This window comes from Tupaia chinensis, unplaced genomic scaffold (genome assembly GCF_000334495.1).
Source record: "Tupaia chinensis unplaced genomic scaffold, TupChi_1.0 Scaffold000578_2, whole genome shotgun sequence".
NCBI classification, from domain to species: domain Eukaryota; kingdom Metazoa; phylum Chordata; class Mammalia; order Scandentia; family Tupaiidae; genus Tupaia; species Tupaia belangeri.
In genome coordinates, this window is record NW_006160094.1 from 285,339 (window position 1) to 300,065 (window position 14,727).

Consider the following 14,727-nt stretch of genomic DNA (forward strand, 5'->3'; position numbering starts at 1 on the left):
TTGCGACGTGTCCATCCGACCTGGGGTTTGATCTCTGACTTTCTATCTCTCTGTCTCTGTCTGTCTTTCTGGAGAGCGCACATGCCCTATAGCAAAAACCTCTCAAAAAAAAAAAGAAACAACTATGACACAAAAAATATACATTGAAGAAGGAAACAGAGGCTATATATAAAAATCATGGCACCCATTTTTTTTAAGTTCGTGAGTTTATAACATAGCTAAATAGAGCACTTGAGGCATTTCAAAATAAAATTTCAATACAAAAAAGAAATCACACCAAAAACATATTTTGCCTTCTCTAACTTCGAAGATAATGAATGCCCTCTGAGTTGTTTTAATATCTCCATTGGGGCCAGCAGGAAGCACAGTGGTTAAGGTGCTGAACTCTCACCTGGCCAACCATGGTTCGAGTCCCAGGCCCAGAGGCTTGACAATCACTCTAGGGGTGTGTGTGTGTACGTGTGTGTGTGTGTGTGCATGCCCAAAATACAGGAGGAGAATAGAAGGAGAAGAGACTGTGGCATGGTCAGCCTCCCAGGGGGTTGATTCCGCACTTTCTCTTTCTGTTTCTGTCTCTTCGGTGAGCGCACACACCCTATAGCAAAAATCTCTCAAAAAAAAAAAAATTCCATTAAAAAAATTAAACTAGGGAACCAGCAGTTAGCGTAATGGCTATGTCGCTGGATTCCCACATAGTCGACCGCGGTTCATGTCCCGGACCCGGTGGCTTAAAACTCACGCCGGGCGCGTGTGCGTGCGTGCCCAAGATCCCGAGAGGAGAATGGAGGAGAAGGGATTGCGGCGTGACCATCCCCCCTGGGGGGTGATTTCTCGCTTTCTGTCTCTATGTCTCTCTCTGTCTGTCTGGCGAGCGCACGCGCCCTACAGTGAAAATCTCTCCAAAAAAAAAAATTAAACTAAAATGATACTGTGAAAGATCAATTTAGGAAAAAGTTTTGTCACAGTTCTAGTAAATAGTCATATACAGCAGCTCTTTATTTCATTCTGCAGAATAAAAATATTCTAAACAAACTGACAAGTTTCATACAAATGGTACTATGATATAATAATTGTGGTAAAATGATTCATAGATACTAAAATGATTTAGCCCACTTTGTTATATAAAAGACATGCAATATAATCATTAAACTTTCTAAAATGTTGATTAGAATAATTACTAGTTAACTTTCCAAAAGTAATGGCTTCTAGAAGTATCTGTGACAATACCGAAAACAACAAACTATTAGATCTATAATTCAGCATCTATCAAGATTAATTTTGGCAGGCACATGATACAACACACTCCCACAAGAGAGAAAAATAGACATAAAAGGAAGACAGCCTTCACCATAATTTCTAAAACATTAAAGGATTTCCACAAATAACATATTACCTTTTTAACTATACATAAAAATGATCCTTCAAGCAGCCTGGATACCAAATATGACATAATTCTGAGAGTGTCAGATAGAAAACAGATGAGATTTGTTGCACGCATTTTTTTTAAGTTTCTGAAAAAAGTAAAATCAAAATTATGTTACATTAGTACAACAGGTAACATTAATATGCTTGACATAAATGTAGAGGATGAAAAGTGCCTATTCTTCAACTTCAGGAAAGGAAAAGATGGTTGTTTGGCTCTTGTCCCAAGTCGGGAACAAGTAACCACAAAACCCGTTTTTAAATCTGCTCCAATCAATCAATCAACCCTTAAAATGTATTCAACATTTCCACTTCAGTACCCAGCCCAGAAAATGAGCCAATCAGTAACTGCCCTGCTCTAGTGCCCTGGCTTGTCAAAGTCAGTCAGTCTCTCTACTCTCCAAGTTTAAAGTCAGCCAATCCTTAAATTGTGTCACTTTTGAAAATCACTCACTATCACTCAATCACTCTATGCTTCCTCAGAACACTATTAAGTCATTTCTGCCTACCTGAAGAACTGGGTTCTACCAGCATCGTTCTCTCTTGCTGAGCAAGTATGAAATTCAGCATTGTTTCCCTATATTTAAGTGGTGGTCTCTTTCCTCAACAATACAGTAAATACTTAGGTTATTTAGATATTAACATTTTTTCATATAGATAAGGAAAGTATTTTGGGGACCAGCAGATGGCAAAATGGTTTCATCATTGGACTCCCATGTAGCCAACTGCAGTTTAAGTCCCAGACCTGGAGGCTTAAAACGCGAGCGCACGCGCCCTACAGTGAAAATCTCTCCAAAAAAAAAAATTAAACTAAAATGATACTGTGAAAGATCAATTTAGGAAAAAGTTTTGTCACAGTTCTAGTAAATAGTCATATACAGCAGCTCTTTATTTCATTCTGCAGAATAAAAATATTCTAAACAAACTGACAAGTTTCATACAAATGGTACTATGATATAATAATTGTGGTAAAATGATTCATAGATACTAAAATGATTTAGCCCACTTTGTTATATAAAAGACATGCAATATAATCATTAAACTTTCTAAAATGTTGATTAGAATAATTACTAGTTAACTTTCCAAAAGTAATGGCTTCTAGAAGTATCTGTGACAATACCGAAAACAACAAACTATTAGATCTATAATTCAGCATCTATCAAGATTAATTTTGGCAGGCACATGATACAACACACTCCCACAAGAGAGAAAAATAGACATAAAAGGAAGACAGCCTTCACCATAATTTCTAAAACATTAAAGGATTTCCACAAATAACATATTACCTTTTTAACTATACATAAAAATGATCCTTCAAGCAGCCTGGATACCAAATATGACATAATTCTGAGAGTGTCAGATAGAAAACAGATGAGATTTGTTGCACGCATTTTTTTTAAGTTTCTGAAAAAAGTAAAATCAAAATTATGTTACATTAGTACAACAGGTAACATTAATATGCTTGACATAAATGTAGAGGATGAAAAGTGCCTATTCTTCAACTTCAGGAAAGGAAAAGATGGTTGTTTGGCTCTTGTCCCAAGTCGGGAACAAGTAACCACAAAACCCGTTTTTAAATCTGCTCCAATCAATCAATCAACCCTTAAAATGTATTCAACATTTCCACTTCAGTACCCAGCCCAGAAAATGAGCCAATCAGTAACTGCCCTGCTCTAGTGCCCTGGCTTGTCAAAGTCAGTCAGTCTCTCTACTCTCCAAGTTTAAAGTCAGCCAATCCTTAAATTGTGTCACTTTTGAAAATCACTCACTATCACTCAATCACTCTATGCTTCCTCAGAACACTATTAAGTCATTTCTGCCTACCTGAAGAACTGGGTTCTACCAGCATCGTTCTCTCTTGCTGAGCAAGTATGAAATTCAGCATTGTTTCCCTATATTTAAGTGGTGGTCTCTTTCCTCAACAATACAGTAAATACTTAGGTTATTTAGATATTAACATTTTTTCATATAGATAAGGAAAGTATTTTGGGGACCAGCAGATGGCAAAATGGTTTCATCATTGGACTCCCATGTAGCCAACTGCAGTTTAAGTCCCAGACCTGGAGGCTTAAAACACACTGGGCATGTATGCATATGTGCCCAAGAGCAGAAGGGATTGCAGTGCGACCATGCCCAGTCCCTAGAGTGACTTCTCGCTTTCTGTCTCTCTGCCTCTCTGTCTCTCTATTGAGCGTGCATGCCCTATAGCAAAAACATCTCCTAAAAAAAAAAGGCAAAAAAGAAGAGCATTTTTATTATAATAATAGTTTTATGGCAAGTTCATCTTTTAATTAAATCCTTCTTGCCCAACACACAACTGCTCTAGTAACGTTTTTTCCCTTCCTCTCTTGAACCTAGACCCACAATTTCATACTATCGACTGTTTAAATCTAGCTAGTAGATGTGTTACATAAAATATTAAAATTTCCGACCACTGAAACTGATAGCAAAAATTAAATGTCATCAAATAATCATCAAACAAAATGATAACTGTCAAATATTTACATAGATATCCTTTTTCATTTAATAGAAATAGTCCAGGGACCAGCAGATGGCATAACAGTTACATTGCTGGACTCCCACATGATCAACTGCAGTTCAAGTCTTGGACCCTGTGGTTTAAAAACTCAGGCCAGAAGCATGTGTGTGTGTGTGTGTGTGTGTGTGTGTGTGTGTGTGTGCCCAAAGGAATGGAGGAATGGAGAAGAGACTGTGGCATGGCCATGCTCCCGGGGGCGTGATTTTTCACTTTCTGTCTCTCTGTCTCTGTCTCCCTGGCAAGCATATGGACCCTAAAGTAAAACTCTCTTAAGGAAAAAAGAAAGAAAGAAAGAAAGAAAGAAAGAAAGAAAGAAAGAAAGAAAGAAAGAAAGAAAGAAAGAAAGAAAGAAAGTCTGACTTTGTTTTATAAAAATCCGAAAACCTAAATTCAAAATCCTATCTTTGAAACTGATTTATTTGGGCAATGATAAACTCTTAGGTTTCCCAATCTAGAAAATAAAATAGAATAGCTATGTCAAGGAAAGTGGAACCCACATGGTGGACTGACGTTCAAACCCTAGCCCTGGTGACTTGAAAACAAGCCAGGTAAAAGTGTTCTGGTGCCCCAGATCGTGATGGGAAGGAGGGATGGAGGAAAGGCACTGTGACATGACCAGGCCCCTCTGGGGGCACTTTCTCTTGGTATCTTTCATTTTTGGAGAGGCTTTTGCTATAGGGCATGTGCACTCACTAGAAAGAGAGAGACAGACAGAGAGACTGAAAGCAAGAAATCACCCCCCCCCCGGGGGTGATGGCCATGCTGCAACCCCTTCTCCTCCATTCTCCTCTCCAGATCTTGGGCGCACACACACACATGTGCCCAGTGTGAGTTTAAGCCACCAGGTCCGGACTCAAACCGCGGTTGACTACATGGGAGTCCAGTGACATAGCCTTTACACCATCTGCTGGACCCGCACATGCACCTTCTGGCGTAATTAATTAAGAGACTATCACCAGCTTCTATCATCTCACAAAAGGCTGCACTTCTTTAGAGTAGGATGAACTCTAAATGTATCATAAGGAAAATAAAAAGTGGCTAAAACTTTTCTTACATATCTATTGTTAAAGTCAGACTAAGGTTTAGGTCAGCATGGAGAAAAACTAAGAGAAAGTCTCAAATCCGATATAAAAGATGGCTAAAAACAATTAATAACAAATCCAAATTAACAAATTAGAATAAATGGCCAGCAGGTGGCATGGTGGTTAAGGCCCTGGACTCCCACATGCCCAACTGTGGTTCAAGTCCTAGACCTGGTAGCCTGCTTTCTCGTTTTCCCTCTCTCTCTCTTGTCAAATTAAAATATAACAATAAATAAATAAAAATTAAATAATTATTTAAACAAAAAAGGAAAATTAATATAAAAGGGATTCCCATACCAAATATAAGTCCCTCTATATCAGATTGGCAAAATGACTATGACATGGGCTGCCTAACCTAACTACATTCAAATACAGCTGAGAGCTATCTCTTTGGACTGCTTTTCAACTTGGTAGTCTTAAAAAATAAACTTTAAAAAGGAAAATAGTAATACATTATGGTAATCAAAACTCAGTGAAGTTTCCTCTCAAGTCAAATCAAGTCAAATCAGTGTAGGATTATAAACAATGAATTAACAACTGATTCAAGATTCAACAAGTCAGGAACCAGCAGTTAGCGTAATGGCTATGTCGCTGGACTCCCACGTAGTCGACTGTGGTTCGCATCCCACACCGGTGGCTTAAAACACGCCGGGCGCGTGTGCGTGCATGCTCAAGATCCCGAGAGGAGAACGGAGGAGAAGGGATTGCGGTGTGACCGTCCCCCCTGGGGGGTGATTTCTCGCTTTCTGTCTCTCTGTCTCTCTCTGTCTGTCTGGCGAGCACATGTGCCCTATACCAAAAACCTCTCCAAAAAAAAAAAAAAAAAAAGATTCAACAAGTCCAAGAGACCTATTTAGTTAGGTGAGATATAAATTTGGTGAATTTATCTAAATTGTCTAATTTACTTATTGAAGAAGACTATCTGGAGAAACAGCACTGACCTTGAGTAAGTTTCATCTCCAAACTAGTTTCCTTATCTACAAAGTAGGAATAACAGCTCTATTTCATAGAACTGCCAGGAAGATTAAATGGGATAATGACTGATACTATAAAAGGGTTCTAAGGCACCAAGATCTCCAAGTCCTAGATTCGCTCCTGTCACTAACTTGCTCTAACACTTGGAAAATCATTTGACCTAAGTCTGTTTCTTCACCTGTCAAATAGTGACAATAAGGGCCAGCACGTGGCACAGTAGTGAAGGCAATGGACTCCCACATAGCCTATTATGGTTCAAGTCCTGGATCCTGCAGGTTGAAACTCACACTGGGCACATGTGCACATGTGCCCAAGATCCCGAGAGGAGACTGGGGAAGAAGGGACTGCAAGTGGGGCCATCCCCCCAGGGGGTGATTTCTTGCCTCCTATCACTCTGTTTGTGTCTCTCTGGCAAGCACACGTGCCCTATGGTAAAAATCTCTATCTAAAAAAAAAATAGTGAGAATAATACATGGCATATGCATTCAAGAGGTATTTGTGACAACCACACATGAGAATTAATGTGGTGGGCCAACTGGTGATGTGCTGGTTAGGAGGCTAGATCCCATGTAACCAACTGCATGGTTTGAGTCCCAGCCTGGCAACTTGAAAAACCAGATGGACATTTGTACATGGGTGCTGAAAATCATGAGAGGAGAATGGAAGAAAAGGGATTACAGTGTGGCCATCCTCAATGGGAGGAGCTTTATCACTTTCTTTCCTTTCCCCACTCTCTTTTCCCCTCTCTCTCAAGTGAGCACGCACATCTATTGGAATTTTTTTTTTTTAAGAAAGAAAATGTGGAAAAGATTTTTGAAAGATAAACCACTATGTAACTGTGAAACAGCACATTTAATGTGTATAAAGAAGCCAAACCTGCTATAACCTCAGATTATATAATGTCCAAATTAAACTAATTTGAGTAAGAAATAAATTTCAAGGCTAAAAACAAATACGAAAACACAAGACACACTGGCAACCCAAAAAATTCAAGCTATTAATATTAGTTGAAAGAATTATTTTCTGTGCAATAAACCAAATTAGCTCAGCTAGTCAATAAACTAAAAGTACAACACAATCTTTTAAGTCAGCCTACTTAAAATTACCAACTCTACTCCTAAAACATTAAAAAAAATAAAAAAGAAAAGAGAGAGAGGGAAGAAATATGTTGCAGTTTCTTAATGTCAGCAGTTCTGACATTTTGAACTGGGTAATGTCCTGTGGTTGGAAGCTGTTCCATGCATTGCAGACATTTAGTAAAATTTCTGGCCTCAACCTATTAGACATCAGGAGCAGCGTCTCCCGTCCTGCGACACACACACACCCACACACAGTGTGACAACCAAAAGTGTCTCCACTCGATGCCAATATCCCCAGGAGGAGTTGGGAGGAACAAATCATCAGGAGTTTAGATTAGATCTCAGTACTATATTCCAGTATTTATCATTCTACAGATGGGTGACTTAGAATGCAGCCTAAAACTGGCAATTCTGTAATGTAAAAAACAAATAAAAGACGGTCTATTCAGTGGCACAGTGGAAACACAGGGCTCAAAGGACGCTAAATCCATGTGAAAGATAGCGAGTGAAGTTTCCAGGTTGACCTGCACTTGCTGGAAATGCAAGCCCATGATCACAGGCTTGTGGGAGTGGATCATGCCATGAGATCCTGTTGAGAGTGCTTGTCTTTTTCTCTCATACAAAAAAATAAACTTCAAATAAAAGAACATTGCCTGTAGGATGGCAACCTCTTAAGAATTATAGCTAAGAACTATAGCTACAGTGGGCACTAATAGTTAGGGTTAAATTATCCTTTCCATAATCATGCTGGTTTTTTTGTTTGTTTGTTTGTTTTTGAGAGGATTTTGCTATAGGGCGTGTACGTTCACCACAAAGACAGAGAAACAGAGAGACTAAAAGAGAGAAAAATCACCCCCCAGGGTGGATGGCCACACCGCAATCCCTTCTCCTCCATTCTCCTCTCTGGATCTTGGGCACACATGCACACGTGCCCCACCTGATTTTAAGTCACAGGATCTGGGCCTCGAACTGCGGTCAGCTACATGGGAGTCCAGCAACATAGCCAATACGCTAACTGCTAGTCCCAGGTATAGGGCATTTTGACAGGGTCTCACTACATCACAATCAGCCTTCTTGCCCCAGCCTCTCAGTTAGCTAGACACCACAGGCATGCACACCTCATCCAGACAGTTAGGGTTGGGCTGGGAACCCAACCTGAGCCTCCCATGTGGCCTCAGACATTTCACAGTAGTGCCCTTCTGCTTGTAGCACTGCAGCTGGGCCCAACACACTGTTCTCGCTTTTCCTCCCTAAGAATTTTCTTTGGGTGTTCTATGGTGCCAACTTGGTTAACATGTCATTAAAGCATCGCCTCCACTCACTCACTAATTATTTGCCGTTTGTGTTTATGTTGGGGAGGGGAGAATCAAGTCTTAAGATTTTAATTTTGGGGCCAGCAGGTGGTAGTTAAGGTGGCTGAATCCCACATGGCCAACTGTACGGTTCAAGTCCTGGACCACTACCAGCTTTTAAAACAAGCCAGAACATGTGCATGTGTGCTCAAGATCCTGAGAAAATGGAGAAAGGATTGAGGTGTGGCCTTCCCCCCCTCAGCGGGGTGATTTCTCACTTTCTCTCTCTCTTTCTCTCTGTCCCTCTCCAATGAGTGCATGTGCCCTACACCTACACCAAAAACTAAAAAAAAAATAAAGATTTTAATTTTTATATAGCCAAATATGGAATGAATCAAAATTTAGTGCTACTTAAATTATTTAAATATATTCAAACATTTACAGCGTTAGGTAAAAGTACACAAACTAGGATCCAGCTATTATTACAAATACATATATATGAGTTGAACGTGATGTGCAAAAATAAAAATAACTACAATAAGTGCAATTTTAAGCATATATTAAATGCCCAGTATGTAGCATCACTGGTCTAGACACACTGTTAGACAATTTCAATATATTTACACTAGTACGCCAAGTAGTTTCAGAATTTGTGCAAATATATATTTTAAAAGACATGAATTGTATTCAGCATCTACGATGAGGTCAATATCAGAAAGAGCGACTTATATTGTCTTCAGATAGGACTTGCCATCACTGGCTCTGCTGGGAAGCTACCTGGCACAATTAAGTGATTGTCAACCTGCCCTCAGTGAGCCTGAATTAGAAATTCACAAAGCCTGAACAATCAACAGGCCAAGTAATGTGCAATTCTACTTCATATTTTATATGGGTACCTGATGTTCTAAGGGAAGCTAACTGCAAATGCAGTACAAAGAAATACTAATCATTTCATTAAATTTAGGGCAATTCCACTGCACATATAAAATATGTGAACTGCAAAATGTGACAGCAATACATTTGTACTTGTGGAGTGGAGGTTTCCTGTTTAGAGTAATAATGGACTTGGTTATTCAGATCACCTGTCCCAATGGAAGCTTAACAAAGCTAAATAAAATATAATTTTATATATTGTGAAAGAAAAAACTCTGACAGTAACAATAAAGTCAACAATGTGCAATTTTATATAATCTTTTTTTAATTATTTAATTTTATTTATTCATTCATTTATTTTAATTTGACCAGAGAGAGACAGAGAAAGAGAAAGAGAGGGAAAGTGAGAAAGGAAGCCACCAGGTCCGGGACTCAAACCATGGTCAGCCATGTGGGAGTGTCCAGTGCCTTAACCACCATGCCACCTGCTGGTCCCATTTTTGTATTTTGATGGTTCAAATTTGAAAGACTAAAAAGTATTAAGTAATAATATTTGAAATATTCCTCCGTTAGGTAATAAAATTGTGACAACTCTTCTAAGGTTATGGTATTCTCTGAAAGATCTACAGAAACAAGACATCTTTTTTGTGTGTAGTGTTCTAGTCTTTATGTTCTCAAATGTCCCAGATATAAGAGACATACTTTATAATTCACCTATGACATGTATCACTGGATCGCTTTCCTATGACCAAAAATAAATAAATAAATAAAAAATAAAAAACCTCCATGTTAAAGAAATGATCAGCAGAGAACTCAACTTATTTCAATACACTTAAACCAGTGGAAACCTGCCTACATACTTCACACAGGCCCTCCATCATCCTGTTATGCAAGCTGCAAGATTTCAAGCCAGCTCCTTCATTTCACTAGTGAGCCCTGTCAACACTGAGGTAGTAGAACTGGAAAAACTCATCACTCCACAATGATAGTCAAGTATCAGAATTTATTTCACTTGGTAAAAATTATATTATTGCCAAATAAAACTAATGCAAATATAGTAAAATATGCAAGGTTTTGAGTACATCATTTGTTGAAAAGGACTCCTGGGGAGCTTCAAATTCATCCTGCAAGTGCTTAGGCATTCTTTCGCACTTTTCCCTTTTTCATGCCCCATCTCTCAAGTCATAGGGTTGGTTGGGGAGGTGGGGGAGTAAGAGAAAACCATCATGAACTAATCAGTGTGTATTTATGCATGTAGTTCTACTCTTAATTTTATTTCCACAGGTCTTTTCCTCATACTCTGCTCCTCAAGGGAGAGAGCTATGTTTTATTCATTTTTGAACTCTCAAAAACCTACCAAATGCCCTGCATATAAAGTCGTCCCTAACCTCTATTACAAGGTAGGCACTGGCATTAGAGATGTGAAAGAGAACGAGACCCCACACTCATGGAACCTACAGTATAGGGAGGGAAAGGGAAGTACCAGGTATTGGCTACATGAACTTGATCAAGTGATGACAGAAGGGTTAGTATAGACCCTGTGTTCTTTTCTCTTGCAGTCAACACAGGCTTTAATGGGGAACAAAAGTGGTCTTTCTCTTCAGAAGTATGTGTATCTGCAGCCTTGACCACTCCCGAGTTCCATATTCATACACACGCATACTCAACATGCCCACTTGGAAGTGGATGCAAGCATTGATTGCATGGACCATGAAGCCAGACTGCTTGAGTGCAAATTCCAGTTCTATCACTCACAAGCTGGGTGACTTCAGGCACTTATAACTTCTCTGTACCTCCATTTTCTTATCTGTAAAATGGGGATATAATGGATCTGAGCACATGCAATTGTTATGAGAGTAAATAAATTAAATAATAAAGTACTTTAAATTCTGCCTGGAACACAGTTTATGTTAACATGATGCTTAATATTATTACTAGTGTTATTACTATGTCTAACAGGCATCAAAAACTTGTCCAAAACTCAATTAGTAATGGGGCCAGCAGATGGTCTAATGGTTACATTGCTGGACTCTCGTAGTTGACAGTGGTTTGAGTCCCAGACCCAACAGCTTAAAACTCATGCTGGGTTCATGTTGTGTATGCTGAAAATCCCAAGAGGAGAATGTTGGAGAAGGGACTGTGGTGTGGCCATGCTTCCTAGGGGATGACTTTTCACTTTCTGTTTCTCTGTCTCTCTCTGTCTGTTAAGTGCATGTACCCTATAGCAAAAATTTCTCTTAAAAAAAAATTCATAATTTTCTTCCCAAACCATGTTTTCTGTGTCCTCCCTTTTCAGTAAACAGTACACCACTAGGAGAACTAGGTGTTCCAGCCTAGACCTAAGAAGTCATCATTCCATCCTCCTCACACTCCAAATCAGCCAGTCCTATCAGCTCAACCTTCATAAGTATTTTACTAATCGAACCACTTAGCATTTTCTCCTTAGTCCAACTACCTACCTTAGCCCAAACTACCACCCATGTGACCTTCCTATTTTCCCATTTTCACTCCCCACCACCTCATAACTCTGCATATAGAGCTTATTAATTCTTCTCAAACTTCAATCAGATGCCATTCCCTTGAGCAAACCTTCTAACTGCACCCTAGCCTACAGGGTCCCCATCACCTGCCTGGCTCTCCAACATCAGCTGTCCTCATTTCCCTCCTTCCCTGCTGTGCTCTGAACAGGCTGTCTCCAGCCTCAGGCACATTTCCACCCCAGAGCATTATCTCGGCTGCTCCTGCAGTGAGGCGTGCAATACAGTCATTTGGAGCATGGACTCAAATCAGATTCAAATACCAATTTACCTTTGCTCCAATTCAAATACCGTCACTACCAAGTTTCAGCTGTGCAACCTTAAGCAAATTCTTCACCCTTCTGTGTGTCAGTTTCCTCAGCTACAAAAATAGAGGTATTACTATTTCTTTCATAAGGTTGTAAAATTTTAATGCAATATTTAAAACTTGCTCTATTAAGTGTTCACTGCCATTATATTTCTGCCTGGAATATCCATTTCTCAACCTATTTCAGTCACTTAAAAAAAACCCCCTACCCCTTCCAATGGCTTCTGACAGACTGTAACAACCTGCCTGTTCCCACTCTGTCTGTAACTTACCCTTCTTCATTTCGCTGCACTTATCACTACCGAAAATGATATCATGCCTTATTTTGTTTTCTAATTCCTCACTGCTGCCTTCTTTGCAGCCCTATTTCTAGTCCTGACTCAGAACCTGACTTTTAAATGCGCAAATCCTGTCCATACTAGGGGACCGATGCAAACCTCTTAATGTTACCATACTTAGAAAGCCTTTCTTTTTCACACTCATGATCTCATTCAATCCTTGAAAAAGCAACTGCAGATATACCATCATCTCCAATTTTTGAGATAAGAAAAAAAAAAGTTCCAAGTTTGGGTGACATGTCTTTGGACACATAGCTTATAACTGGTAAAACAAAAATTACAACCCCTGGCCCAGCCATGGTGGCACAGGCAGTAGGACAAAGCTGCTTGATGCTGCAGTCATATGGTAGGTTAGGGGATGACATCCTGGGTCAAGCCCAGCATGCTGGTCACCTGGCTAGACAGAGGGTTGTGGGAGGGAGTGCAGCGTGGCAAAACCTTGCAGGAGGTCACTGTCTCTCTTGCTCATTCTCTTCCCCCTCTCTCATGAACTTAATAAATAATCTTTAAAAATTATAATCCCTGGAGCCAGCAGGTGGTGTGGTGGTTAAAATATTGGACTCCACATGTCAGACTGCAGTTCAAGTCTGGACCTGGCAGCTTGAAATTCATGCAGGTGCACATGTATGCATGCCCAAAATCTAGAGAGGAGAATGAAGATGGGATTCCAGGGTGGCCACCCCCCCCCCGGGGGGGGGTGATTACTCCCTTTCTCTCTCATTGTCTCTGTCTCTCTGGTTAGTGCACATCAGAGGTTTTTTTCAGACAATAACCTGGGTGGGGGGGAGGGCTGTACAATCTCTGCTTTTAGATTTCAAGGCTGTCCCTACTCGGAAGGATGAGAAGATATTACACCCTTGAACTAAATTTACAGAATGTGATCTCTCAATCTCTTGTATTTACAGTGAGGTGTACACAATACTCTTCCCTTCAAAGTTCCTAACAAATACTTGTCCCAGAGTTTAAGTATGGAACTAACTCATCAATAATGTACTAGTGTGTGGCAAGATTTAGCCAAAATATTCAGTTAGAATTAGATACTCCAAGTGGACAGCGATAACCCCGTAAAGCTCAGTGCATCCGTGTTCGGTATGGTGTGCTAGTTTCAACAAGCAAAAAGCATCCCTATAACTCTCAGACTAGCAGAGCACTGTAACTGCCGAGAACACTGTGATAATGGTACCGGCTCTTTCTTGATTCCCCACTTAGTCAAGTTCAGTGACAACAGTTCAGATCAACCATCAGGCTCAAGTGTCCTCCATGATCTGATGGGTGGGAGAGGAGGGAGGGGAAGGCAAAAGTGTGAGAAAGATCTCTACCTGCAGGGCCCTTTGTCAAGTGACCACTGGCCGCCACATTCCTCAGAATAATCAACCGTCTTTAAAAGCTTTCTCCTAGCAAGTTCACACAGGCTTGGGTTATCTCATGTACTCTCTCAGTGTTCCCGGTCCTCTGGGAGCGACAATCAGGGAGGCCAGAGGCCGACACAGAAGGGAAACTGGGGCAGCGACTGGTTATAACTTGTCTTCACCGATTTGGTCACTCGGCGGAAATCTCAAAAAGAGGTCTGGACACAGGATTCCCGGTCTCTGAAGAAACGCTCCAACCCACATTTCACATGTCAAACTCCACGGCTGACGCAGCCAAGAGCATTTAAATTCTTTCATCGAGGCGCTCTCCATTCGGCCCTTCCCCTCCCGGGCCTGGCTCGGCGGCTCGCAGGCCCCTCCCGCCCCAGGGGAATAGGTGCGGGAGCTGCCCAGCGGGGCGCCGCCTGGCCTCCCGCCCTGGGTCCCTCCGCCCCGAGGGCGCGCTCCTGCTCTGGGCGGCACCTGTCCCTCGGCCGCCGCGCCGGCTCCCCCGATCTCCCAGCCCGCCGCGGCCCGGGCGCAGGCGCAGGCGCAGACGGCCGCTTGGCCGCGTGCCGGGCGACTTCGCAGTCCTGGCCGCTGGGCGGGGCCGCACTGTGCTTTCACGGGGCCTGCGGCCAGGGAGGGGCGGGGAGATGTTAACCGAGAGTCCTAGGAACGCAGCAAACACGCGGCTGCGCTGGGGGAGGAAGTGGGACGCCAGGATTGTGAGGTACTTTTTCCACAGACATGACTTCCTCCTTCCCTCACGTGTTCTTTGAAAACTCTCCACGTGTGGAAGCGGCCATTTGCTCTCTACCAGGTGCCAGCCCTAAGGCCCGAGGACTCAGCGCTCCCAGGAGCCCGGCCCCGCCCCGGTCGCGATTGGCCCCTCCCCGTCTAGCCAAGCCCACGCCCCAGCGGGCCCCGCCCC

General features: G+C 41.5%; 1 protein-coding gene and 1 long non-coding RNA gene across 7 annotated transcripts in view; one reads left to right on the top strand and one right to left on the bottom strand.

Moving 5' to 3' along the window:
* The window catches only part of ZNF438 (zinc finger protein 438), a 216,790-nt gene that overhangs the window by 201,569 nt on the left and 494 nt on the right, over positions 1 to 14,727 (bottom strand). For 5 of the 6 annotated variants that reach the window (XR_003551017.1, XM_006158270.3, XM_027775613.1 and 2 more), the window contains exon 1: positions 1,394 to 1,511. The exons of the other annotated variant lie outside the window; for it this stretch is intronic. The gene's annotated coding sequence lies outside the window, so the exon portion shown is untranslated. Of the gene's footprint in view, positions 1 to 1,393; positions 1,512 to 14,727 lie in introns of those variants that run through there. 6 annotated transcript variants of the gene reach the window in all.
* Positions 14,365 to 14,727, top strand: part of LOC102478668 (uncharacterized) — a 23,425-nt gene continuing 23,062 nt past the window's right edge. Inside the window, exon 1 of the long non-coding RNA XR_003551020.1 lies at positions 14,365 to 14,526. This is a non-coding gene — a long non-coding RNA (uncharacterized LOC102478668). The remainder of the gene's footprint in view (positions 14,527 to 14,727) is intronic.